We start from the raw sequence: 25,768 nt of genomic DNA on the forward strand, positions 1-25,768 counted from the left end.
TCGGAGCAAGTGAAAGATCTAAGTATATTGCTACAAAAAGTACATTTTAATTTGATATTACCTTATAACAGTAACTCACATGACATTTCTAAAATTTACAATTATTACTTTAATATTTTCATATAGATTTTCTTTTTTTTTCTGCCCAGTTAGTCTTTTTATTTGTAATTTGTTCACTTTACATCCCGATTGTAGCTCCCTCCCTTATTCCCGCCCCCCCCCCATCCCACCATCCTTGTTAGGAAAAGTGTCTTTTCTATATGCTGTGGGTTCAATATATAGCACCACACAAAAAAAGGTCAAACACTTAAGATAAAATACAGTTTTGAGCGTCTGTCCTTTCTCATATTTTATGTGAAGTTTATTCAACACAATGTCCCACTTCCCTGGGGTGGCCGACCATGTCCGTGGCCAAAGCCCCCTCTAAACTGGAATTCAGCTGCTGAGCCGGCCCCCAGCTTCAGCTTTCTTGTCAGCAGCTGGAGGCACAGTGTTTCTTCTGTATGTGTCTCTGTCTGCCTCCCCTCTTGTGAATCTTACAGGTCGCTCACCTTCTGAACCATTAGGACTAGACCTGCTTGTTTCAGCAGCTGCGGGGGCGCAAGGTGGTGCGCAAGATCTCAGGAGGTAGGTGGAGGTAGTCTCGGAGATACTGGAAGCCCTCATTCGCAAATTATCAAAAGAAACGTCTCCAAACAAACTGCTCCTTCACTTAGCCTTGAGACTTGAGAGCCTGCATAGCCTTCATTATGTAAAGGTTGGGTCCATCCTTGTCTGCTAGCTCGGGGTGTTGGGCATATGAACATCTTTCTTGGCAATCATCACTTGAAAAGGAATTCATAGATGGCAATCCGGTTCTTCTTAGGCATCAACATTAGGGTCCGAGGTGGTGGCTGGAAAGGAAGGGGCATGCGCAATGCAGCCTCTCTTATCTTTTCTGATACCACATTCAAACTAGAAAGGAGATATTTTAATTGTCTACTATGAGAACATGAAGGTAGAAAAGACATCTGATAGAATAATTCTAAATTATTGTCTACAAAACTAAAAGTAAGTAAGCTAGCTTCAATTTCTTGGACGGCAGCAAGTCATTTTATAAACGACTGCACTCCTAACGGGCTCAGGTTCCTCAGTTACAAAATGTACAGGAGGAAAGAATGGTTCTCCAGGTCATATCCAGGTTTAATGTTCTCAGATTAAGTCCCGGATGTAAGCAGATAGGAACATGTCTTAGTTACTCGACACCAGGACCAACGATAATCACAGAGTATTTAATTCGTGTTTATGGTTTCAAGGGTTTAGAGTTCGTAATTGGCAGAGTAAGATACAGATTCAGGAAAAGCTGGAAATTCACACATTGATCAGCAAACAGGGGGCAGAAAGTGGGATACTGTTAATGGCAAGGGGCTTTTAAAACCTTACAGCCTGCCCACAGTGACACACCTCTTCCAACAGGACCACATCCTGAATGCTTCCCAAACAGTTACCAGTTGTGCTGTGACTGTTAAAGACAAAAAACAATGCTGGTGTCACCCCCACCCCCAAGTCTGATTACCTGAAGCTGGAGTCCAGACAGCTGTGAGTTACTCCCAGCATGGGTGTTGAGGATTGTACTAGGTCCCATGGGAGAGCGGCAACCACCCTCAAGCACTGCAGCATCTACCCAGGCCTGGTGATAGGGTTTTATTTCAGTGCCATTCAAACTGTATGTTGCTTAAGGTCAGATGCAAGGAGCAATTTCTTCATTAGCACCTCACTTGTTCATACTAAAAATATTATCATTTCAGTCTCCACAGAAAAATTTCATTTTATTCTCTTTTTTATATTACAAAATTTAAATACCAAACTCATTTCTCACTCATAAACAAAATTATGTCTCTAATTATTAATTACATGGGAAATTAAAGGCAACCTAATACAACCTCAACACTCTGTCTCTCTTACAGCTCCATACCTCACGTCATTTTTAGTCACATTCTAAGTCTCTCTCAGGTTACACCATAAATGGTGTAAAAATAAAGGAAAAATAAAACAAAGGAAAAACAAAACAAACGAACAAGGGAAAACCACTTTTCTTACATGCTCACTTCTTAGTGGGGTTTCTCAAAGTGTTGCCTTGATCTACTAGGTGTTATTAACATGTTTAGCAAATGGTTATGTTGTAATGTCATAACATTAAAAGCAGAAACCAAATACTTGGTGTCAGTTTGTGGGTGTGACCGATTCACCAATTTCACCACACTTGTAAGTGTTCATTCCCATAACCCCTCCAGCTCATGACAACGTATTTCGGACACATAAGCAAATAAATACAGTTTCCATGGTCCCGGCAAAGCGGTGCATATCTGTAATCCCTCCCCCTGAGGGTGACGCTATAGGATCGTGAGGATAGGATTGGATAAGGATAACGTCAAGTGACAAAGCACAGAGAATATAACACCATCATGGGCATGAGGAGGTTTTCTTCTCAAAAGTCACCCAGTCTTCACCTTACAATATGCTGTCTCTGCTCCTGTCCGTCATAGGGGATTCTCCCTTGACCACACCCAACATATATTCCTCTGTCATTCTTTCCACAGAAGCTTTCTGGTCAGCATCTTTTGATATTTTTTTTTTTTTTACAACATCTTATTGTCTTTGATTTTCTTCTTATTTCCCTAGCTCCATAGACAATTATTTCTCTACCTTCTGTGGTAACCTTGAAACCTTAAATCTGAACTGACCAACCAAAAGGGCTAGGGTACAACTACTATTTACAGATTTCTTATAATCCCATTCATCGTCGTGGCTTGAGGAAGTATCCACACAGTGAGGACCATCACATACACATCGTGACATTTATGCTCCCTCTAAACTACAAATGTGTGTGTTGCATTTGACATCTCCCTTTGGGTGGCTCATATGTCAAATCCAACTGATATCACAGATCTCCCAAATTCTACATGTCCACAGTCAACTTCATATGCTTTGTAATGGCTCCTCTCAGTTTATTTACCTATTATATGACACCAGGATTTACACTATTTTCAAAAACAAAACCTCTCATTCTATTTTCTTCATCCTCACAAACAAACCCTTTCATGAATGTGCCTATGTCTTCTTATACAGTTTCAAAGTCCACAAATTAGTTTCTCTTGTTAATATCACTCGTATAATTGAATTTAGCATTCTATGCGATACAAGATGTGGGTCCCCGAGAATGTTAGTTAGGTTTGTTTTGGGCTGTATTAAATATATTCTTCTTCAATAATTTCTGGTATAAGAGAATAGGCATTAAATCCATCTATAACAAGTTAATAAGCATTAACAACAAATTTCTTGAGGAAAATAAATGGAGAACACAATTATTTCAATATTTTATTGGGTTAATTAATTCACACACATATATACTATAAAATTAAACCATTTTATTATTAATAATAGTAATCTGATCGTAAAATTACTCTTCACATAAGGAAGATCTGATTTTTACATGCAATATACACTCAAGCGAAAACTTTATCAAAATATTAAATGAGGATTACAGGTGGTGCACATACAGATGTGCAGGCAAAAAAGCCATACACAGGGAAATAAAATATACCAAACTAAAAATATATTTAAATATTAAATACGCAGTTAAATATCATATGTTCAACATTTGCTTGAATTGTTTCCAAATCCAGCTTTCCTTTTATTTGACTAAATAAAATATGACTACCTAATAAGATAGCTTGCCATACATGATTATCTATGTTTAAAAGATGCATATGATATTTTCTAAGTAATATAAAATTAATGATATGGACAGTTTTAAAGATTTTAATTATAATTGGTATTCCCAAAAAATAGAATCATAAAAGGGGTGATGAGAAGGTTGAATTTAAGTCTTTTAATCTTTCTTAATAAAATGAACAAATAAATGAATATGCCATAATTTAAATTATATGTAGTTAAAGGACACTTAAACTCTACTACAGGTAGTGTAAATTACATCAATAGACTATCAACACTAAAATAATCTTGAATACAAAGCCAAGTTAGATAATGAAAGGATGTCTAAACTCAAGTCTGAAATATGGGAAGGGCCATATTCTTTGAACAGGGATGTCAGTGGGCGTGATGAATATTGTGACCCTGAGTTCAAAGGATGTAGTGGACAGACAAGAATGCTGAAGAATTCCTCTGAGGATTTGATAGTTAGGAAGAACTATTACTAACAAAATTTAAGCCATAGCCAGGCGTGGTGGCACATTCCTGTAATCCCAGCACTTGGGATGCAGAGGCAGGTGGATTGCTGTGAGTTCAACATCAGGCCAGCCTGATCTACAGAGTGAGACAAAGACATCCAAGGCCATTACACAGAGAAACCCTATCTCAAAAAAAAAACAAAACCAATCAACCAAACAAACAAACAAAAAACTCCCCAAACTTATGACCAACTCTACTGAATAACAAAATGAGCCCTTTTAATAAGTACTAAAAATGAGAGCTGTATGCCCTTAATTTTGTGACATTCATTTTCATAAAAAAAAAAAAAGAAAGAAAAGATTCCACAGAATTTTTAGTTACAAGTAGACTTTAAATTAGTAAGGTCCTTTAAGGAAGTATTTCACGTTGAAAACATATGCATTATCAGGTACTTGGCAGTGGAACTGACACCAAGGAGATATATACAGCTGAAATTATGAATAGTTATTGAAGTTAATATACAGAGAAGTCAGAAAATTTGATGACACCAATTGCTTTCTAAGCATTGCTGTGGAAAACACAGGCAATGTCTCTGATTCCTGTGAGAGACAAATTACAAGACGGGATGACCTGTGAGAGAGGTGCATGGCCTCAGCTGCTCAGAGAGCTCTTGCCATATTAGGAACATTGTGTGACCAAAAGGAACATTTGTGGGGAAATGGAATTACTCAAGATAGCTGTACTTGAAGAAGAGAGAAAATATCCTTTTTCTCCATGATTTTATTATTTCAATAAATTCTTTGAAAAATCTTTCCAAGAAACACCTAGTATGAAACATTTCTGTGTCTCAATGTCTGATTCCAATCGATTGAGATATACAGCCTCCCTGTATCCAGGGACACTCAAATTACTGTGTAAACAGGTATAATGCAATATACACAAATGCATACTAGAAAAATTAGTAATATTTATCAGATTATTATGGCATAGCATCTATGAATGCAGAAAACTGTCTCCCACTTCTCAGAAAACAAGGTAAATGCAACTTGAGAACAAAGATGGAATCTAGATTAAGAATTTTTCAACAGAATAAGATAGAATAAGAGTGAAATAATACTCGAGGCTCAAACTTCGCAAGTGTGGGTTTTGATCCCTGGAAGAGGACTGTACATAAATGTATGTAGCTTATAAAATGTGACACTCTTGCGGAACTCCAGGTTACAAGTCTATATCTTTTTTATTAGAAATGCAATTTTCAATTATTTTAAAAATCAAAATATAAATTTTGTCATTTCCCCTTGTCTCTTTTTCCCTCCGACTTCTTCCATGGAACCCTACTTTTAAATTCATTTGGCAGATTTACTTTGAAAGTTTTCTATACACCTGTGGGATATTTTTTGTTTAGAACCCAGACATGATGGTTAAGTGTTCCCTGTTCTCATATTATGATTATAAACATTCTTGACTATGAAAAATAATAACAAAACAGCACAACTTACAACTAGAAGTGTGTCTCTTTAAGGAGTCTTTGGGACACTTGTTTTAGATCTCAAAAATCCATCACCTTTCCTACGACACCTATGCTGATAAGTTCAAGGCATTCAAGTCTTTACTGATAGAAGCCAAAGTAGTTGGTAACGTGATACAGTGACCATGCACTTCTGTGTGTGTGTGTGTGTGTGTGTGTGTGTATGTGTGTGTGTGAGTGTATGTGTGTGTGTCTGTGTGTGCCTGTGTGTGTATGTGTATATTCAAAAGAAGAAATGGAAACTCTCTAAAAGATACCCTAGCTTCATTTTTAGGTTGGTTGTTCATATTTGCTCTTTTTTTAAAAGTCAGATGTATTTTTCAATTTAATGTATTTTAATGCAAAATATTTCAAAGAATTTATGTTATCCCAAATGTTCAAGATAAGATTAGATACATTTTTCTTAACATGTAAAAAATTAGTTACAGATAGTAAGCTTGGAGGTAGACACAGATATTTAAAAAAAAAAAAAAATGAAACTGTGAGAGGAACTGTAAAAGATTGTCTTTAAATCATGACAGCTGTAAAACCCATCTCGTTTCCCATTTTAGCAGAAGTATTTTAAGCATCAAAAGCAACACACAAAACGGTTCGAGAAAATAGTGACATAATGATAGATGGTGCCTGAAAAAGGATTCAATGATTTTTGCGGAACTTGCTTTCATCTTACAGCTAATTATATAATGAAGTGGAAAATCCAAATAGCTCCTCTTGTGATTTCTGTCAGAGACTATACATTTTTAAAACTAAGGGTAAGAAAAATAGGAACAGTTTTGCTTTATGGTTAGTTTCTCAAAATTGATCAGATGAGGGCACCTTACACTCTAGAAAGAAATTTTGATAGCAGTGCAAAGAACTAAAGTATTTTTCTGTGAGCCACTATGAGATCCTAAACTACTGGAGCTTAATATAACATTTAACATTTCAATATTCATTCAGTCTATCATTCATTCAACATACATGATGAGTCTTCTATGTTCTACCCAACCTGGTATGTTGGTAACATTTTCATGAAAGCTGCAAGTCACCGGTGGCTATGAAGAGTGGACATGGGCATTTAAAGTTGCAAGCTGGATGATAAGATGATTTTAGGCAGATGGGCCTAATATTTGCTGCAGCCTATTGACTTGGCTCAACTTTAGCCTACTGAACAAGCAACAAATGCATACCATTAGATGATCACAAGGTAGGCACTGTAGCTGGGTCTAGTGAGCTTCCTAGGGAACGAAGTGCCAGCACACTGTAGTGGAAGACGTCAGAGTACACAACAGGAAAAGTGTTGGGACAGATTTTCATTCATTCATTGCAAAACTTAAAAAACTGAGACAAAATTAATTAGGAAACTTCACACTGAGGCTATTTGCATAATAAATTTGAATTGGATTCAAGGCCCCTCCATGTCCTGGCTAGCCTTTTTCCAGATACATGATAGATGTCAGCCCCGACCATTTCATGGGTTAGGATAGTAAACAATTCATAGTATGACAGAAACTGGACACTGCTAGTTCTCTCCCAATAACCACGATAACTGGTAAATTATTGAATAGAGTGTCAAGGGAGAATACCCTTCCCCTTATCAAATAACACACTTTTGGATTCATTTCAAATACTTATCATGTTTTGGCCTACCATATGTTTAATGTAAAGCATAGTTAGATAGAAAACGCAGCAATGGGTCTATATGTCACTTAATCCTAGAATTAAATAGGCATTACAAATAATAGTTAAAAAACATAAAAATTAATTTCTATCCTATCAAATTTTCTTGATGATTTCAATTATCTGGGAGTAACCCATAGGAAACAAAACAAATTAACATTAATTACTATAAATAACATAGAAAAACATAAAAACTATGACCTCTCATTCTATAAGGAATATGATATTCATGACAGCTATGTTAGCTCATATGGAAAAAAGTATGTTTTGGAAAAACTACATCATATAGGAATATGTGTGTTTGTATGGGTTTGTGTGTTTGTGTGTATGTGAATAAGTTTATTTTTCCTTTAGCTTCATGATAAATTTTGTGAAATTTATACTTTTCATTTCTTATTTTAATCAATTAAACATAAAATTGGTGCTTGCAATGCTCTATTACCTGATGCTATCAGAAGAAACAAAATTACAAAAATCATTGATCTCAACTCAAATTTAGATCACTGGGTTGAAGATGAAAGACAAACTGATGATTAAAATATTCTTATGACATAGGACAAATAAAGATATTTGCCCAGATATGGCTTAATGTAAAGTTATTTTTCCAAAGGAATAGCATGTTATGAAAAAGAAACACAAATAATGCCGTTATTTCTTGAGAATATCAGCCCAATTGGAATTATGTCAAGGAAAATTGGTTGGGGTGGGGGGAATAGAAGATTCATCAGTTCCATTAGTCTTCCACAACTGCTTTCCTCTCTGCTCTCCTCTCTGCTCTTTTCATCACATCCTCCAGACATGCAGAAGCAGGGCTTCTCAGAACACACCTCAGTCTAGGTGATCTTAGACTGACAGTCAATGGATGTGTAGACACTGTCTTTCAAAAGGATGGAGGACGATTAGACAAAGCCAAAATGCCAGGTAAGCTCCAAAGGGAACTGATGAGTGGCTTGGATCCCTAGGAAATCAAGGGTGTAATTAAAACTGAGGAAGTAAGGCAGTTGGCAAGTCTCTGAGTATAAAGCTATCCTCTCACCTTGAGGATCTTCACAATAATTCAAAGTTCTTTAAGAGAGGGTGTGATCAAGTTACTTCTATTCACAACGGAGTGCTTAGCAATTTTAGAGACTGACTCTGGGGCCAGAAACACGGCCAGACAGTGAGGGATCTGCTACAGTCAGACAGGAGACGGTCAGAAGAAGCAGTTGCTAGTGGTAAATGAAGAAACCCTTGCAGATGGTTTGGATGTGAGAACAAGGTAACAAAAAGAGTGGGATCTCACAGCCAAGTTAGATAATTCACAGCAGTGATTTCATCAAACAAAACAAATGTGTCTAAGTAAACTTGAGAATGTTTCAGCTATTGTGTAACATGCAAAACCATTCCATTTTAATCCCTAGCAGAAAATAAGGATAAGAGTGAACTGCACTCAGCCCAAGTGTGGAACTTCTTTGCTTGGCTTCCTAATTTGGATAAGAGGAACTGTGGATTGTTATGATTGGGTAGATTGTTGATTTTTAGCATTCCATTATATGTGTACTTCTGCTATAAGTGCACTCTATATGTAAGTTTTGATTATTTCATTAGCTAATGTGGAAATGTTTAGTTAAACAATAAACATTAGTAAGCATTTACTGCCCAAAGCATTTCTTTGTTTTTCCCATTTATTAATTCATTCATTTATTCATTTATTTATTATGTTTATTTACTTATTTCTTTAATAACTTTCCAGCCCGATCCTAGCTTTTTCCCTCATCTCCTCCCGGTCACACCCTCACACACCCCTCTTCCTATTGCCCCCTCTCAAGTCACAGCTGGACTAAATGCATCCTCTCCCACTGAGACTTGATAATGCAGGCAGTTAGAGGAAAGTGATCCAGTGCAGGCATAGAGTTGGAGACATTCCCTACTCCCATTGTTAAGTGACCAACAGAGATCACCATGTGAGTCTGCTCCATATGTGTACGGGGTCTAGGCCCAGTCCAAGTATGCTCTTCGGTTGGTGGTTCAGTCTCTGTGGTCCCCTGGGGGCCCAGGTGCGTTTACTCTGTAGGTTCTCTTGTGCCGTCCTTGACCTCTCAGGCTCCCTCAGCCATTCCTTACACTCTTCCACAGCACTCCCTGTGTTCAGCCTATTGTTGGGCTTCTGTATGAAGCCTCTCAGAAGGCAGTTACGCTAGACTCCTGTCTGCAAGCATAACCGAGTATGTTGGATGTTATCATTTAGAAATTACACGTCATGGATCAGGTGTGATACACACCAAGTGGGCGATGATGATGTCAGAGGTTGTTAGGCAGCCTGGAGGCAGATCAGATCCGCTAACAGGCTAGTTAATAGGCCTGTGAGCTAACAGAGTGGCATTTTAATATTACAAATATTTTACCACTGTGAATGTGATAAATTTATCATTGTAGATAATTGTGGATTTTCCTCTTCACAGAATTAGTACCAGGTTCATCATAAATCATTGAACTTCACACGTTAGAGGTAAGTTAATGTTAATTTGCCTTTTATAAAGAGCCTTATTACTTGTAAAGACACAAAATCAAGGCACCATGGAACTGAGAGACACTTCATTACTGACCATCTCTGCTTCATAGTGAATTTGTAAGAAGGATCTTTGAAAAAGTAACATCTCATCTTGCCAGAGATTTTCACAAATTTAGCCTTTGAAAGATGGCATATCAGCAAACTCCTACTCTGGACAGGTGAAATTATTTGCCACCATTTATTGACAAAATCCAGAAAATCCCCAATAGTAAAACCACAAGAAGATACACAGAGATTTTTTTCCAGGATGTAGTTTATCCAGAGGGTGTTTCTACATATTTGACAACTAAATACAAATTTCAGACTCTAATTTTCTTTGTATGACAGAGTATCACATATCCCAGGCAGAGGATGGAATGAACTTCTGATCTTCTTGCTCTGTCTCTCCAGTGGATGGATTACAGGCTTATACCACCACTATTAGTGTGTGTCATTTGGGAATCAAAACCAGGTCTAAACAGGTAAGCATTTTATCAACATTGTTATATCCCTGGCCTTGAACTTTGTGGATATCATAGTTACTTACACTGAGAACTCACTCTGACTGGCAACATTGGAGTTGGGAGCTGGAGAGATAACTTTACTTTGTGATCCTAGACTCTTGAGAAAAGGCAGAGGACAGACAGAACAAAATAGGAGCAAGAACAAAGCTTCATCACCCTAGAGCTCCTTTCTAGCCCTTCTAAAGACAACAATATGAGGACTTGCATGTCAAAATTAGGCCTCATCCCACTGCCAAGGCTGAACTCAGGGTGACAACGTGCACTCCTGGATACTTTGAGTTCTGTTGCTGTAAGGCCTTGGTTAACAGTCAGAGGTTCTGGACACAGCGGAGCCTGCACAAACTGCTGTACAAACCAAGGACAATGCATGCAGTAAACCTAGACCCCTCTGTTCAGATATAGTCAATGGACAGCTCACTCTCCACGGCTGCGGGGAGACCAGAGACTGCCATTGACATGAACTCTGGTGCCCCTGATTTGAGCACTTCTCCTTGGTGTGGAGGTCTGTTGGCACACAGAAGAAGAGGAAGTAGCCTATCTGGATGAGAGCTGATAGGCTGTGGTCATAGGATGGGGTGAGATCACCTTCTGTTAGAGGTCTAGGGGAGGGGAATAGGGCAGAAGAGGGAGGCAGGGTGGGAGCGGGAAGACACAAGCAAGAGGATAATATTCTAGATGTATTCTGAATAAATTATAATAAATGTATTATAAATTTTTAAAAATTCTATCTTAATGACTGTTGTTTTCCATTTTTAAAAAAGAATTCTTTTTACTTTTGCATGGATCTAAATGACCTAAAAAATTAGTTCATATTACTTCTACCACAGACATTTGTTAATTTTGCCTGAATTGAATGGAATCAAATAAGTTGTGGTGTTTTTCTTTCTTTATTTCTTCTTCTTCTTCTTCTTCTTCTTCTTCTTCTTCTTCTTCTTCTTCTTCTTCTTCTTCTTCTTCAACTTCTTCTTCTTCTTCTTCTTCTTCTTCTTCTTCTTCTTCTTCTTCTTCTTCTTCTTCTTTCTTCTTCCTTTTTCTTCTTCCTCTTGTCAAATAAACCATTGGGTATCAATTACTTATTACTAACTCTTGCTATCTTGACAATGTAAGACTATTTTACAGGATACAATAAGCTACAGATTCTAGAGTAAAGCCCAAAAAGTTAAGGAATTAATTAGTGAGGCATAGGGAGAGAGAGACAGACACAGAAGACAGAAAGAAGAAATGACCCTCAGAATAAGGAAACTAAGAGGGAACAAGTTAGGGTAGAAAGATAGATGTCAATTTATGACTCAAGATGGGGTTAAACACAGCACAGTTATTTGTTCCTATGACATACTGAACATTTCTTCTGACAAATACATATAATTTGGTTTATTTTGATGAATAAAAGTGAAATCAATGTGTTTCATGGCATTATACTCTATTCAGTCTTTATATGCACAAGGTTTCTTATTGGGCTTCTTCTCCCCTTAGAGAACTGATCCAGTCTGCAATAGCCTGAGAGTTCAGAGATTTGTTCAGAGTATTAATAGTGAAAAATCTTTGTGGGCCCACAGAGAGATTTTTACATAGGGAGTAAAGCAATGTAATAAGGAATTTAAAGCGGCTAAAATATTTTAATATAATACAAGATCATTCAAGTTATAGAATTCAACTATTGTTTTTCTCATGCAAATTTGTATTACTTAAACATTATCCTACAATAAATGGTATAGAATAATAATAACAATTATCGCTTCTAATAAATGGATACTAACACTTCCAATGAGCACATAAATAATTGATAATAATAGACAAGGGCCTTAAAATAAAAATGTTCTATGTACAACATCATAGCCTTACTACTGACTTAAAAACAAAGTGGCTTCTTTAGGCACTTGTAATTTTTTATTTAATAGTAAAACAAGATGAGAGGAGAAGACCACAAATGGTGTCGCAGGAGCCCTTCTTTAACATCCTACAATTGAAGCTGACTGTTTTGTATTTGGGCACATACACCAAAATGGACAGGCATATAGAACATTACATCCTAGCATGTGTCCAAATTTTAATATTATAGTACATTTTTTAATGACTATCATTTTCCAAATGAGTTTGTATTTAAAAATATGAAAGCACTATAAAACTAATGATATCAGAGTATAAATATTTAAACTTCGAAATGATTGTGTTTTATTAATATGTAAGACCATTTCTAGAAGAGGCTTATATTTCATTTCTGTTTTCTCAGGCCTATAAGTTCCCATGTGTTTTCCTACTTATAATTATATTTCTTTATTTTTTTTCTAGAATGTTAGAAAAATTTCATTGTATTAGTTAATTTTCTATTGCTACAATAAAACACCATAACCAAAAGTAACTCACAGAAGGTGTTTATTTGGGCTTACAGTTCCATAGGATAAGAGTTCATCATGAAGGGAAACTTTGCAACAAGTAGCAGTCACATTAATGAGAGTAGGAATTAGAGAGCTCACATTCTTAAGACAATCATGGAGCAAATACAATGAGACTACACACCCACACACCATGCCAGTGACGCAGTTCTTCTAAAACGACTCCACCTTCCAAAGTTTTCATAAAATGCTCAAGCAGCACCACCAACTGGGGACCATGTGTTCACACGTGTGAGTCTATGTGGAACATTCTCATTCAAGCTAATACAGAAACATACGCATGTCAGCTAATATGTCCGTCCACTGTTTTCACTTCTGTAGTTCTATATAAAGTATCATAACATGTAAAGAAGGAGAGAAAAGGATGTCAGATGATAAGTAAAGATTTTCATGGTACGTATCCCTTGGACTAGTGTTTTGATATAAGTGAGTATATACCGTTTGTCTCTTGCTTCTGGGTGAACTCACTCATTATGATAATTTCTAGATGAATCCATTTGTCCACAAATTTTGGGAATTCCTCATTTTTAATAGCTGAGTAGTATTCCATCATGTAAATATACCACAGTTTCTTAGTCCATTCTTCTACTGAGGGACACTTAGGCTGTTTCCATGTTCTGGCTATTATGTATAAAGCAGCTATGAACATGTCCTTCTTGTGTGGTAGGGCATTTTCTGGGTATATTCCAAGGAGTGGGATGGCTGGGTCTTGAGGAAGCCCTATTCCCATTTTTCTGAGAAAGCGCCAGATAGCTTTCCTAAGAGGTTGTACTAGTTTGCATTCCCACCAGCAATGAAGGAGGTCAGAGGAGAGGACATCCTATTGAGACTTTAGGTGAGAGTAACATGGAAGAATTGGGAAATAGTAGGACCCACAGGGTCCTGGAAACCTACAAGAAGAACTTTATGACAGGCAGATCTGGATCCTGGGGTCCTCCTCAAACTAAGGCACCCGACAAGGAGAATATAGGCAGTAAGCTTTGAACCCCTACCAAGGCCTAGCTGACGAACAGGATATTCTCCACCGTTGAGCGGAGAGTGAGATCTGACTCTCACACAAACTCTGGTGCCCCTTTTCTGACCATGTCCCCTGGTTGGGGAGGCCTGGTGGCACTCAGAGGAAGGATAGCAAGTTACCAAGAAGAGACTTGATATTCTAAGAGCATATATAGGGGGAGGAGGTCTCCCTCAGTCACAGACATAGGGGAGGGGAGAAGGAGAGAAATGGGAGGGAGGGAAGAATGGGAGGAAAGAGGGAAAGGGCTAACAATTTAGATGTAATATGAATAAATTAATAAAATTAAAGAATGGAAAAAAAGGATGTCAGATGAAATAAAATGTTCCTATAGACAGAAGGTTTTCTTCCCATTGTGTTTTCTTCTACTGAAACAAAACAAAACAAAACAAAAACTCTAGTGTCCTCTCTTCTGATGCCTACAGTCTTTCCTTCTCTTCTTTTGTAAAGTTCTTCAGAGAAAAATTGGGGGGGGGGGTTGGGTTTTGTTTTGGTTTTGGTGGCAGGGTTTCTTTGTGTTACCCTGGCTGTCCTGGACTCACTTTGTAGACCAGGCTGGCTTCAATCTTATAGCAATCTACCTTCCTCTGCCTCCCAAGTGCTTGGATTAAAGGAATGTGCCAATTAGAAGGATCTATTTTTAAATTTAAAAAGAAGAAAGGAAGAAACACTATAAAATACACTGCCAGGAACTGCACATTCCTCTGTTTGCCAGAATACCAAGGAAAATTTCATTTGTAAATCCTTTTTTATGGAGTTGAAAAGATGTCTCAATAGCTAAAGGAGCTCCCTTTGCAATCATGAGGGTTGGAACTCATATCTCAGCACCTAGCTAGCATGCTCCTCACAGATGCTAGTAACCACAAGTGCAAGGACAGGTAGAAACAGCACATTGCTGTGGCTTGCGGCTGTCCAGCTTATTTGAGAAAACAGTGTGCCAGGTTCTAGAAGAAGCGCTGTCTGAAAAGGATAAGCTGAGGATGACAGAAAAGGATGTCCTCCGTACATGTGCGCACACACACACACACACACACACACACACACACACACACACACCTGCACATACGTATCTTCATGTATTAATAAATATAGTTAACTTTGATCTTTTGATGGAGAACTACCTAACATGATCTTCTGGTGCCAGGTCTATCCCACATCACAGGCACTGACATAACCTGAAGTTTCATTTAATACACTTTTTATACAGATGCTACTGATATTCTTTGTCTACACAAGTGCTTATGGTAGAAACTATAATATTTAGTCTTAGAATTTGTTCTTCTAATATCAGGTACAATCTAATACATCTTGGAACTTAATATGAACTTTAACTATTCATTGACTTACAGAGAAAATTTAACAACTATATATTTTAAGGCAGACCACATGTAGCTGAGAGTTTGAATCAGAGATGATTATACTAGGTGAAGCACTTGAGTCTAATCACTGAGGCGCTTTGAAGTAGAGGCATAGCATAGCAAGTTCTCTGAAAACAAACACTTTCATGGTGAAGGGCACAGGACAAAGGAGAGACTGAGGCTCAGCCCTGATCCTGTGAAACTAAAGTTTCCCCTAACTTCATTAATCACTTAGAAGTTGGAGTTCTTTTGAAGCTCTTTTTAATTGTCCTAAAATGAATAAAAGAAACTAATCTTTATACACCAACATCTGGGAGTTCTGTTTTATATTGTCCTGTCTCCTTTCTAGAGATCTTATATCTCTACAAATGCAGCCATTTCCCAAGGACAGCTAAATATTGTGGACTTCTAAGCCAGCACTGTGATTAAAGTTTGAACAATAATGACCTGGAGTATGAACAGAATATGAAGTTCATCTCATAAGTAAGCAAACTATTAGGATCACATAAAATCGAGCCACCTCTCTTTTCCTTATTCCTCCATGCTCCAGCCTTGAGTTACTTCTTTCTTTTCTTTAAGTATGATTGAAAACAATGTCCTCTTTCATTTCAAAGAAAAAAATTATTAAACATTACATTCCTGTGTTACTTTCTTATATTCATTGTAAAAATATTAAAGAGCTAATTCACACATGATTGTATAATAAAAGTGCAAAGAGCAGTTTCTTGATAGCTGGATGGTAGTCTTTCTACCCAGAACTAAGAAACTTATGGTTTAGAAAAGCAAGCTGGAAAACGTAAATACATTCCTTGATGATCAGAATCAGAGCTATTGAAGGTAACTCAGTGTTTTCCCAAAACATTAGTGACATAAAATCTCTCACAAAAAAAAAAAAAATGAGATGAGTTGATAAAGCCTTTCTCATGAATTCATTAGATTCCAGTCCTCATCTGTATAATCTGCTAATAAAAATTTACTACCATGATCTTTATCACTCAGTAGAAAAAAATGTATCTTTTAAAAAGCTGTCATAAAACTCTGTGACCCGGTTAAATGATGGTAAATAGACACTTTAAACATTTTAATCTCAAAATCTTAAAATGAATCCAACGAGATAAAGATGTTGATTTAAAAGAAAAGAAGGAGGGAAAGAGGGAGGGAGGGAGGGAGGGAGGGAGAGAGAGAGAGAGAGAGAGAGAGAGAGAGAGAGAGAGAGAGAGAGAGAGAGAGAGACGGGGGGGGGGGGATTGAATTCAAAGATGTCTATGATGTTTGACCCAGGTCACCAAGTTGAGTGGGACTTCATGAAATGAGTCAAGGAGTCAAGGAGTGCAGGTATTTAAACAGAGCCAGTAGTGGAGCACTACACTAAAGATCTACCTGCTCATCTGTGTCCATAGTGACAGTTCCATAGTGGGAACCCATAGAACCCGGTTTTGTGCCACCAGTTTGTACCTGGAGGCATTGCACCAGCAGCTTCTACAAATTCTCTGTAAAATGAAGCTACTTCAATGGAAGAGAAATAATTTTCTCTCTAATTTATGATATTCATCTCTTCCAGTAATTAGTTTTCTAATATGCCAACAATCAATAGACAACAGTGAAGAAGAAATTTGTTTTCAAAAGCACTCTTCATTAAATCACATTGGCCCCACACCACAACTGTATTTTGTTTCCTTATTCAACAGTTCTTTCACGTCCCATGTGTGTAGCTCTCATTATTACAGATCATTTTCCTTAGGATGTGTTATTTAATTTTAATGCCCAAATCTAAATCAAAATTCTCTGCTACTTAGATGCTCTCTGGTGTAATAAGAAAACACAGTTTATTCTATCTCTCTGCCTGTGAATGCTTTGCACTGTTTTTAAATTATGATAAAAATCAATATGAAGAAGAGGACAATAGAGGTGTGTATAAAGTTGGTGTTCCTTAGATGAAACACACAGCATCAGCCTCTTCTGAAACAATGACATTACCTTTAGACTGCTTCATAATTCTTGGTTAATATGACCATGTTAGATTTAAACACTTCCTTTGATGTATTTCACAAGCTTGGTAGAGTAAAATTCCTGTGCTATTTGTACCCCTGCTTTTATTTTTTCATCCTGAATTCTTCATACTCAAAGCCCTAGCATTTACTGTGGAAATGTTAGGAGCACTAGCAAAATTAAATTAAAGGAAGAAAGGAAGGAAGGAGAGATACGAGAGACAGAGAGAGAGAGAGACAGAGAGAGAGAGAGAGAGAGAGAGAGAGAGAGAGAGAGAGAGAGAGAGAGAGAGAGAGAGAGTCATTCTCCAAGCTAGAGTTATCTCCAAGACAAAGAAGCCATGTTCTAAAGAAATTACCTTCTGTCTCTTCCAGGAGAGGGTAGTCAGCTGGAAGGCCATGGTCAGAGGAAACCTCATAAGATCCATGTTCCTATAGGTGTGAGGATTTGCCTTTCTGGCCGCTCTGTATTTATTAGGAACATCAAGAGTTCAGTCTTTCAGCTTGAGAGAGAACCAGTATACTCATCTCTGAGTAAAGTTTGGACTTTGTTTAATGAAGGATGTGATTAAAGCATTTTTTATTTAAATTTCAAATATATACCTGGAGAGACTGTGGGAGCACCATTAGACTACTAGCTATGTCCCCTGGAGGGGGAGACCTGGTGGCACTCAGAGGAAGGACAGCAAGTAGCCAAGAAGAGACTTGATACCCTATGAGTATATACAGGGGGAGGTAATCCCCCTCAGGAACAGTCATAGGGGAGGGGAATAATGGGAAAATGGGGGGGGGGAGGAATGGGAGGATATAAGGGATAGGATAAACATTGAGATGTAACAAGAATAAATTAATAATAAAAAAAGACATTAATATAAATCAAAAGAAATAGCCAGGTGTTGAAACCAAAACCTATGTTCTGACTTAAAAAAAAAAAAGTGTGGTGAAAAGTTCTCTGTTTCACAACTATGAGCTAAACAGTGGGATAACAAGGCAAGATTTCACTCTTCCATTTCATCTCTTCAGTCAGTCCACAGCATTTTTCTCTGCTCTTCCAGATCCCCTTTGGATCCTAGCCCTGAACATCTCCTCCTTCCCAGTGGATTCACCAAATCCTCCCTCACACAAGCCTTTGATGGACTGCTGCTTCATGTCCGTGGAGCGAGCACCTTTCCTCTCCTCCTCCCTGTATTCCTGCAGGGTCATCCCAGGAAATGTGTATATTAATCAAGTTTTACAGGAGAGAATAAAAATGTCTATGAAGAAAGAAAAGCTGTTGCTCTCGTGCTATGCAAATCTTACACACACTTTCAGAAGAAAGGATTCCCGTGGAAGACCCATTGACCAGTTCCTTATCTAAAAGTAGCCCCTTCCTGCCTTTAATTTCTTACCTCTGCTCCCATACATTCTGATTTCCCTGTTAAAGCCAATCAACTTTTATTTAACCTCCTTTTTTAGAAAACTCACTGAGTTTTCTGATTCTCAAATACTCAGCATTCCAGACTCCCAACATCTCCATGTAAAGAAAGGTTAAGAAACCTAGCAGGACTCAGAGAATCCTAAGACCCAGGTGGTATACAGCCCAGCAGTGTGTGCATGCTGACTCCATGAGTACACCCTGTTAGAAGTCTTCTTGAAGTTTGCAAGATCATCTTGCTCTATCTCATTTAATATATAACTACTGATCAAGAACATTAGGGTGAAATCATTAGCTCAGGCAACACACACAACCGCGTATACAACTGTTCCCAAACAAACTGAGAAGTGCTAATGTAAAGTTTAAGATCAATAACATATAAACTAATCACAAGACAATTACATTGCATTTTCGTAAGGGACATTAAGATAAGTTTTCTTAGATTTAGCTCTGATGCACTCAAATAGTTTGTTGAATGTGCTACAGCTATGACCTAATGAAAAGCTCACCATGTAATAACTGTGGCATTTGTGTTTTATTGTTCAGTTATCAAAGGTAGAAGAAGCTGTTGATATCAGGAAGATATTCATAAAACTGGCATATTAGGCCAGCGTTTCAGTCCAATTTTTGAAGTCACAGCACATAATAAAATATGTAGTTGTGATGTTTTAATTATTTTAATATAGATCTTAAATTGAGTTTATATTGCCAATTCAACAAGTCTCAGTTTGATTCAACCGTTCTCAGTTACTGTGGCTTGCTACAGAGTTCAGTATTATACCTAAAGAAAGTTTAGAATTATTCCGACTGTTGATTCATGTATAATTTGGGTGACAGCTTAGTTTTATCACTTAGTGGATAGTTTTAATGCAATATAACATAAAACTACTACTACTTGACAAAAAGCATGTAAACAACATGCATCACGTAAGTAAATAAGAACCTTTCCCAGGCCATGAGACTCACTAGCCATTCTTGGCCCTGTGTTCCTTGAATAGTGCACTATATGCTCTCTCTCTCCCTGAGTTCTTATCAGAGGACATATCAAATAAAATACTTCTTTACAAACTGTATAAGTTTTATAGCCTATAATGAGTTCATTGGAAGGACATTTTCTTATCCACTTAGCTCATCTGAAGCTTTGGGGCAAGGGGTGAGAGCCTTGAACTCTGAGTATTTCATTTTTGCAAGTTTTTGTCAGAGCTTTCAGAAGACATCACGTCTGTGAGGTAACACCCTGTCCACGATCTGCATGCTGTTTGTGTACAAGGCTCAGAACTGTCATTCCTCATCACAGTGCATGGATTTTAATGCTCGTCTAATTCAGGGAAAAGATGCAGAACTCTTAGCTCAGTTAGGCTGTGTTCTGACCTGTACTTGAACTTCCTCCCATCTGCTACTGGGCTTCTATCCACATTGTTTCCTTATACCATTTGGATGATGCAATCTCAAAGAAAAAATGTATATGGTTTACTAAGAAATCAACATGAGATAGTCCATTATAATCTGTACTTGTGAAATAGCTGCTGTGCTACCAGTTCTAAGCAGAGACATTTGCACTTTCAAATCCTATTTGTTCTTTGTAGATGATGCTGTTTTTTTTTTTTTTCTCTTGCTAAAATATCAGCAGCAGCTGGCCTTTAAAAGAAGGGTTTGCTACATCTGCTTGTGAAGGATGCTCAGTTATCGGGTTTTCTGTGAGCTTTTATGTATGAAATTATACAGGGAAAAAAGGATGATTACAGAGCCCACACAAGCCTAGGTTTTTTTGAAAAGGGAAAAGAGGTTAAAGAAGTTTGCAACTGTCACTTTAATAGAAACTCAATTAGTACACGGTAAGAAAGGCATCCCTTCTAAGTCATTACAATAATATAGACACAGCTAGCAACATGTCCTTTACTTTATTGGTTGTCTTTTTTTAAGTAGACTAGACATTTTGACATAAATTAATGTGGTTATTGTGACATCTACCAAACCACTTGAACCAAGAGGAACAAGGTAGAATAAAAACTTATGAGTCAAAAATCAAACAAATAAACAAAAGAGCTCTACTCCCAATATTTCAAGCTTATGTTTCTCAATGAAATACTTAGTAATGTATAAATCACATTCAGTTTAAATTGCACTATGTAGACTGGATGTTTCAGAATAGTAAATTATACATGGTTTGTTCCTTATTTTTCCTTGTTCTCACATAGTGGCATGTCCTTTCTCACATACTTCTTTGGTTCATTGCCTATGTTTAAATTAATGATAGTTTGACAAATGAAATGTCATGGTAAAACCTAAGGCAAGAAAATGTCTCAAAATGATGCATCCATTCTGTGAGGTCCGGCTGCAGGGAGTTGCTGGCATGCCCTGTCCTCTACCTAGGGGTGGGTCTTCCCTTCTCCCAGAGACCTTTCACTCTAATCCAGACATTTTGGTTCTGCTGTCCCATTCCCCTTCCCCCTACCCCAGCATGTGCTCTCTCTCTCTCTCTCTCCCTCCAGCTCCTGCACTGCTCTAGAAAACCTGCATTTATATAAGAACAGCTTCGGCACCATTAGCTCATTCCTTTTTGAACAATCCCACTTCTTCCACGATCAAAGCATGATGCTACTATGCATATGAATCTTTTACTTCCCTCTGTTGCAGTTTTGGGGTGTTTTTGTTGCTTGTTTGGTTTTTCTGTCAAGTGTATTGCATTAACAGTGCTTAATTTATAGGGTCTTAATCACAGCTTTAACAATTCTCTCAAATTTTATATTCTGTATTATAGTCTGATTTACACACACCTAATTGTGAGCATGTAGCTTCTGCATGTCCCTGTGTCAGCACAGTCCAAGAAAGAGTTAGACCTTGATTCTTACAGAGAGGTGGTTGGAGCCTCTCATTTTAGGTTTCCACTGATTCCATCATTTATCTTACCCATGAAACACAAGATTGGTTTTGCTTCTCCTGGGATTACAGCCTATAAACAGATCCAGGGCCTATGTATGTGTATATATATATCCATACATACAACGAGGCTTAAATATATGTGACTATACATTTTGAATCTGGATTTTTAAAAAGTCAATACTTTTTAGAGTCATGCATGTGTTGAAATGTGTTTCCAGTTATTTTCTAGAGGAAATTATAAGAATAAATATCTCTGACCTTTAGGTAGGAAAAGATGTTCTCTAAGCAGATCACAGGAAGCACAGAGCACATAAAATTGTTAACATAATCATAATTAAAGTTATCTAGGTACACGATAATATTTTTAAAATGTAGGTAAACTATCTTTCTAAACAGAATCCATGAACTTTGAAAAAATATGTACAATTTAATCTGAAAATGTGAGGAGTTAATGAAGCAGCTTAGTCAGCAATGTAGCTGCCACATACATGTGAAGACCTGAGTTCTGATTCTCAGAACCCATCCATAGGCCAAATGCAGAAGCATGGCCTACGGTTCCAATACGGAGAAGACAGGAAGATTGCTGGTACCCACAGGTTGGACAGTCTAGCTGAATCTGTGAGTTGAAGTTTTAGTGAATGATGTCATCTTCCAAAATAAGGAGAGATATTATTTGAGAAAGCTACCTAATGTTAACCTCTGGTCTCCCCATATACAAGTGAAGACTCCCAAGACACATCACAAGTGCATAACACACACACAACACACACACACACATACACACACACACACACACACGCACACACACACACACACAAAAAGGAAAAAAACAAAAACAAAAGACTCACACACACACGCATGCACGAAAGATGGAAATGTGACATATCACATAACAAATTACAGATGATTAAAAGTTAGTTCAGGGCACTTGTTGATCTGACAAAGGATCAGAGTCCAATCTCCAGAATCCATATGGTGGCTCACAATATCTGTAAGTCTAGTCCTAGAAAATACAACATCCTCTTCTTACCCATTTAGGTACCAGATATGCATGTAATGCACATCCATACAGGCAGATAAACATTGATTCAGATAAAATAATAAATAAATATAAAAATTAATGTATAAAATGCACTTACAAAAGAACTTAATATACTATAAAATTTATGATATCCTGGAATTTATATAACATATTTATACTTTTGTATTTTATTTGTATTTTTTAAAAGTTATATATTTCCTGTTGAGAAAAGCATAAGCATATCCTATGTGATGTGTTGTTATTCTCAGATTTTGTCAACTGTTTTATACTAGGACTGTGTTTAGGGACAGACCATACCTTCATTCTGGGACCCTGACTCGGTTATAGAAAATGTCCTCACAGTACCTTAGGACAAACCAAAAGGTCCAGGAGTTCACAAAGTGCAATATAGTGAAGACATCTTTAAAGAGTAATTTTGGCTGACAACAAGACCCGGAGAACTGCATCAGGGTTCACACAAGGCAGATGTGCTGTAATCAAGACAAAAGTCTTCTCATCTAACATGGAATGTACCTGTTTCATCTCAAGTTAAGGCATGAGAGACAGAGACACATTCCTGGCACTGGAGCGCTGTGTCAGGGTCTGGCACAAAGTTTCACACACTACTATGTTGGTTCTGTGTGTTTATAGTACACCTGAGATGTATAAATAACTAACCAGAGTTACTAAGAAGCAATGATGGTTATTATTAAAGATGGTTGCAGTTGTGGTTAGGTGAACCCAGCTACTCTTAATTTTGCTATTAAACATAAACATTTAACTCAAAATTTATTAATTCCTGTTTGGCACAAGGTTCTGCTGCAATTTTATCCCAAATTTCTCCACTTCATATATTCTGTTTATGATGGCCTGGTATGTGATTACCTTCTGGTGCAGATTTTAAAACAAAGAAAAATATATTATTAATTATCACAGAGTAATTACTATATTTAATTGCAATTAGGTTAAGATGTGTTGAATCATAACATGCAAGTTAATGTGTACAGATACGTGTTCACCTGATGCCAATGCTTCATCATTGCACACATCAGGACTGTGCTGCTACTGACACTAACCACTTCCTACCCATTCCGTCCTCTGGACACCAAGATGGCTGCAGTAACTTTCAGAGTCACTACAAAACTCAAGAGTGTGTGGGTTTTCTACTGAGCAGACACTCAGACTTTCATTTTGACAAGGATTGAAGTACATTTTTGCTTTTAAACACAGTCTATGTGTCATTATTTTAAGTTTTCTGCGATACTTAGAGTCCCAGTAATTTCTTCTTTCATGTATTATATGCCTCACATATGTTGGATTGTGTTTTACCTTTGTTAGGCAGAGAAACTCTTGAGATAAACAGTTTGTTAATAAAAAAAAAATCAAGTGCATCAATGATATATAGGGATTGCCTATTCTAACACATTTTATACAAGTGAACAAAATTCAATGGTCAATTTGAACAAAGTACCCTGGCAAGAGGTAGCATGAGTCTATCTTTAGGGACTTGGTTCTCAATGACTTCACTCTGTCCAATAGTGAACTCCAAGTCAGACAGTAGAAACTGCACCTCTCATAGATAGATACAGTATTTTCACTTTAGTGGGTGCATATAAGCAGACTCCAGAGTTATTATTAAAATTCTCTTGCAAATAATGTGTTTGATGTTTGTGATATAGACACAATATTCTCATATACAATTTTAGAAATTATTTGCTAAGACACAGAAATTAAAAATGGTAATTAATATAACATAATTCAGCAATTAATAATAATATTTGTTTTTGAAAATAATGTATTATATGGCTAATATCTGCTTATGAGTGAGTACATACTATGTGTGTCTTTCTGGGTCTGGTTTACCTCACTCAGGATGATCTTCTCTAGTTCCATCCATTTGACTACAAATTGCATGATTTCCTTGTTTTTAATAGCTGAACAGTATTCCATTCTGTAAAGGTACCACATTTTCTTTATCCATTCTTCAGGTGAGAGACATCTGGGTTGTTTCCAGTTTCTGGTTATTATGAATAAAGCTGTAATGAGCATAGTTGAACAAATGTCCTTCTAATTTGGTAGAATGTATTTGCAGGAGTGGTGTAGCAATGTCTTGAGGTAGAGCTATTCCCATTTTTCTGAGAAAGCACGAAATTGAGCTCCAGAGTGGTTGTACAAGTTTAGACTACCACCGGCAATGGAGGAGTGTTCTCCTTTCTCCACATCCTTACCAACATTTGCTGTTACTTGATGGATATAAGATGGAATCTCAGAGTCATTCTGATTTCTGTTTTCCTGATAACTAATGATGTTGATCATTTCTTTTAGATTATTATGATGAGAATTCTTTGTTTAGCTCTGCCCTCCATTTTTAATTGGATTATTTTTTTTGCTGGTATTTAATTTGTTGAGTTCTTTATATATTTTGTATATTAGCCTTTCATCAGATATAGGGTTGGTGAAGATCTTTTCCCAGCCTTAGAAGTAGAGGATAAACCATATTACAATTCACAGACCCAAGGAAACTAAGGAACGGGGTATGGTTATTAACAAGGAAGGATGCTTGAAACTCATGCAGAAGGGGAAATGGAATATACAGCAGAAGATGTTGAAAAGATGGAACAGGATGGGAGAGGAAGTTAAGAGGGAAATAAGGTTGGGAATCAGATGTCAGGGGAGCTGGGGCAGGAACACAGAGGGCTTGTAGAGAGAAGAGAAACAATTGGGCGAGTGGCATCTCTAAGACAAGCTGGAGACCTATGATAGGGTACGCTCTTGGAAGGATATAGGTGACTCTAGCTGAGACATCTAATACCAGGAGCCGTGGAGACTGAAGAGGCCACACTTTAACTAAATAGGACTCCTAGTGGAGAGAGGGGAGCACAAACCCATCCACATAAACTTTGACCCAAAATTTACCCTTCCTACAAAATGTGCAGGGTCAAAGATAGAGCAGAGTATGAGGGAATGGCAAAGCTATGCCTGCCTTCAAGTGAGACCCACCCTGTGGAAGAAAGCCTAGCCCTGACACTACTATTAAGGACAGCTTGCTATGCCTGCAGGTGGGAACCTAGCATAGATGTCCTCTGAGGAACTCCACCCAACAATGGACCAGAAGATACTGAGACCAATAGCAAAACATCGAGCAGAGTGCAGGGAGCCTTGTGGAAGAGTAGGTGGAAGGGCAGAAGGACCAGGAGGGGACAGAAGTTCTACAAGAAGACCAACAGAGCCAAATAACCTGGGCTCAGGCGGCATTTGGAGACTGAAGCACCAACTAAGAACAGT

At 37.4% G+C, this 25,768-nt stretch overlaps 1 pseudogene; it reads right to left on the minus strand.

The window, feature by feature from the left end:
* Positions 1-365: 365 nt before the first annotated feature.
* Positions 366-875, minus strand: LOC127209796 (40S ribosomal protein S10-like; annotated as a pseudogene).
* Between the last annotated feature and the right edge of the window lie 24,893 nt (positions 876-25,768).

The sequence above is a fragment of the Acomys russatus genome, chromosome 27 (genome assembly GCF_903995435.1).
Source record: "Acomys russatus chromosome 27, mAcoRus1.1, whole genome shotgun sequence".
Classification (NCBI taxonomy): Eukaryota; Metazoa; Chordata; class Mammalia; order Rodentia; family Muridae; genus Acomys; species Acomys russatus.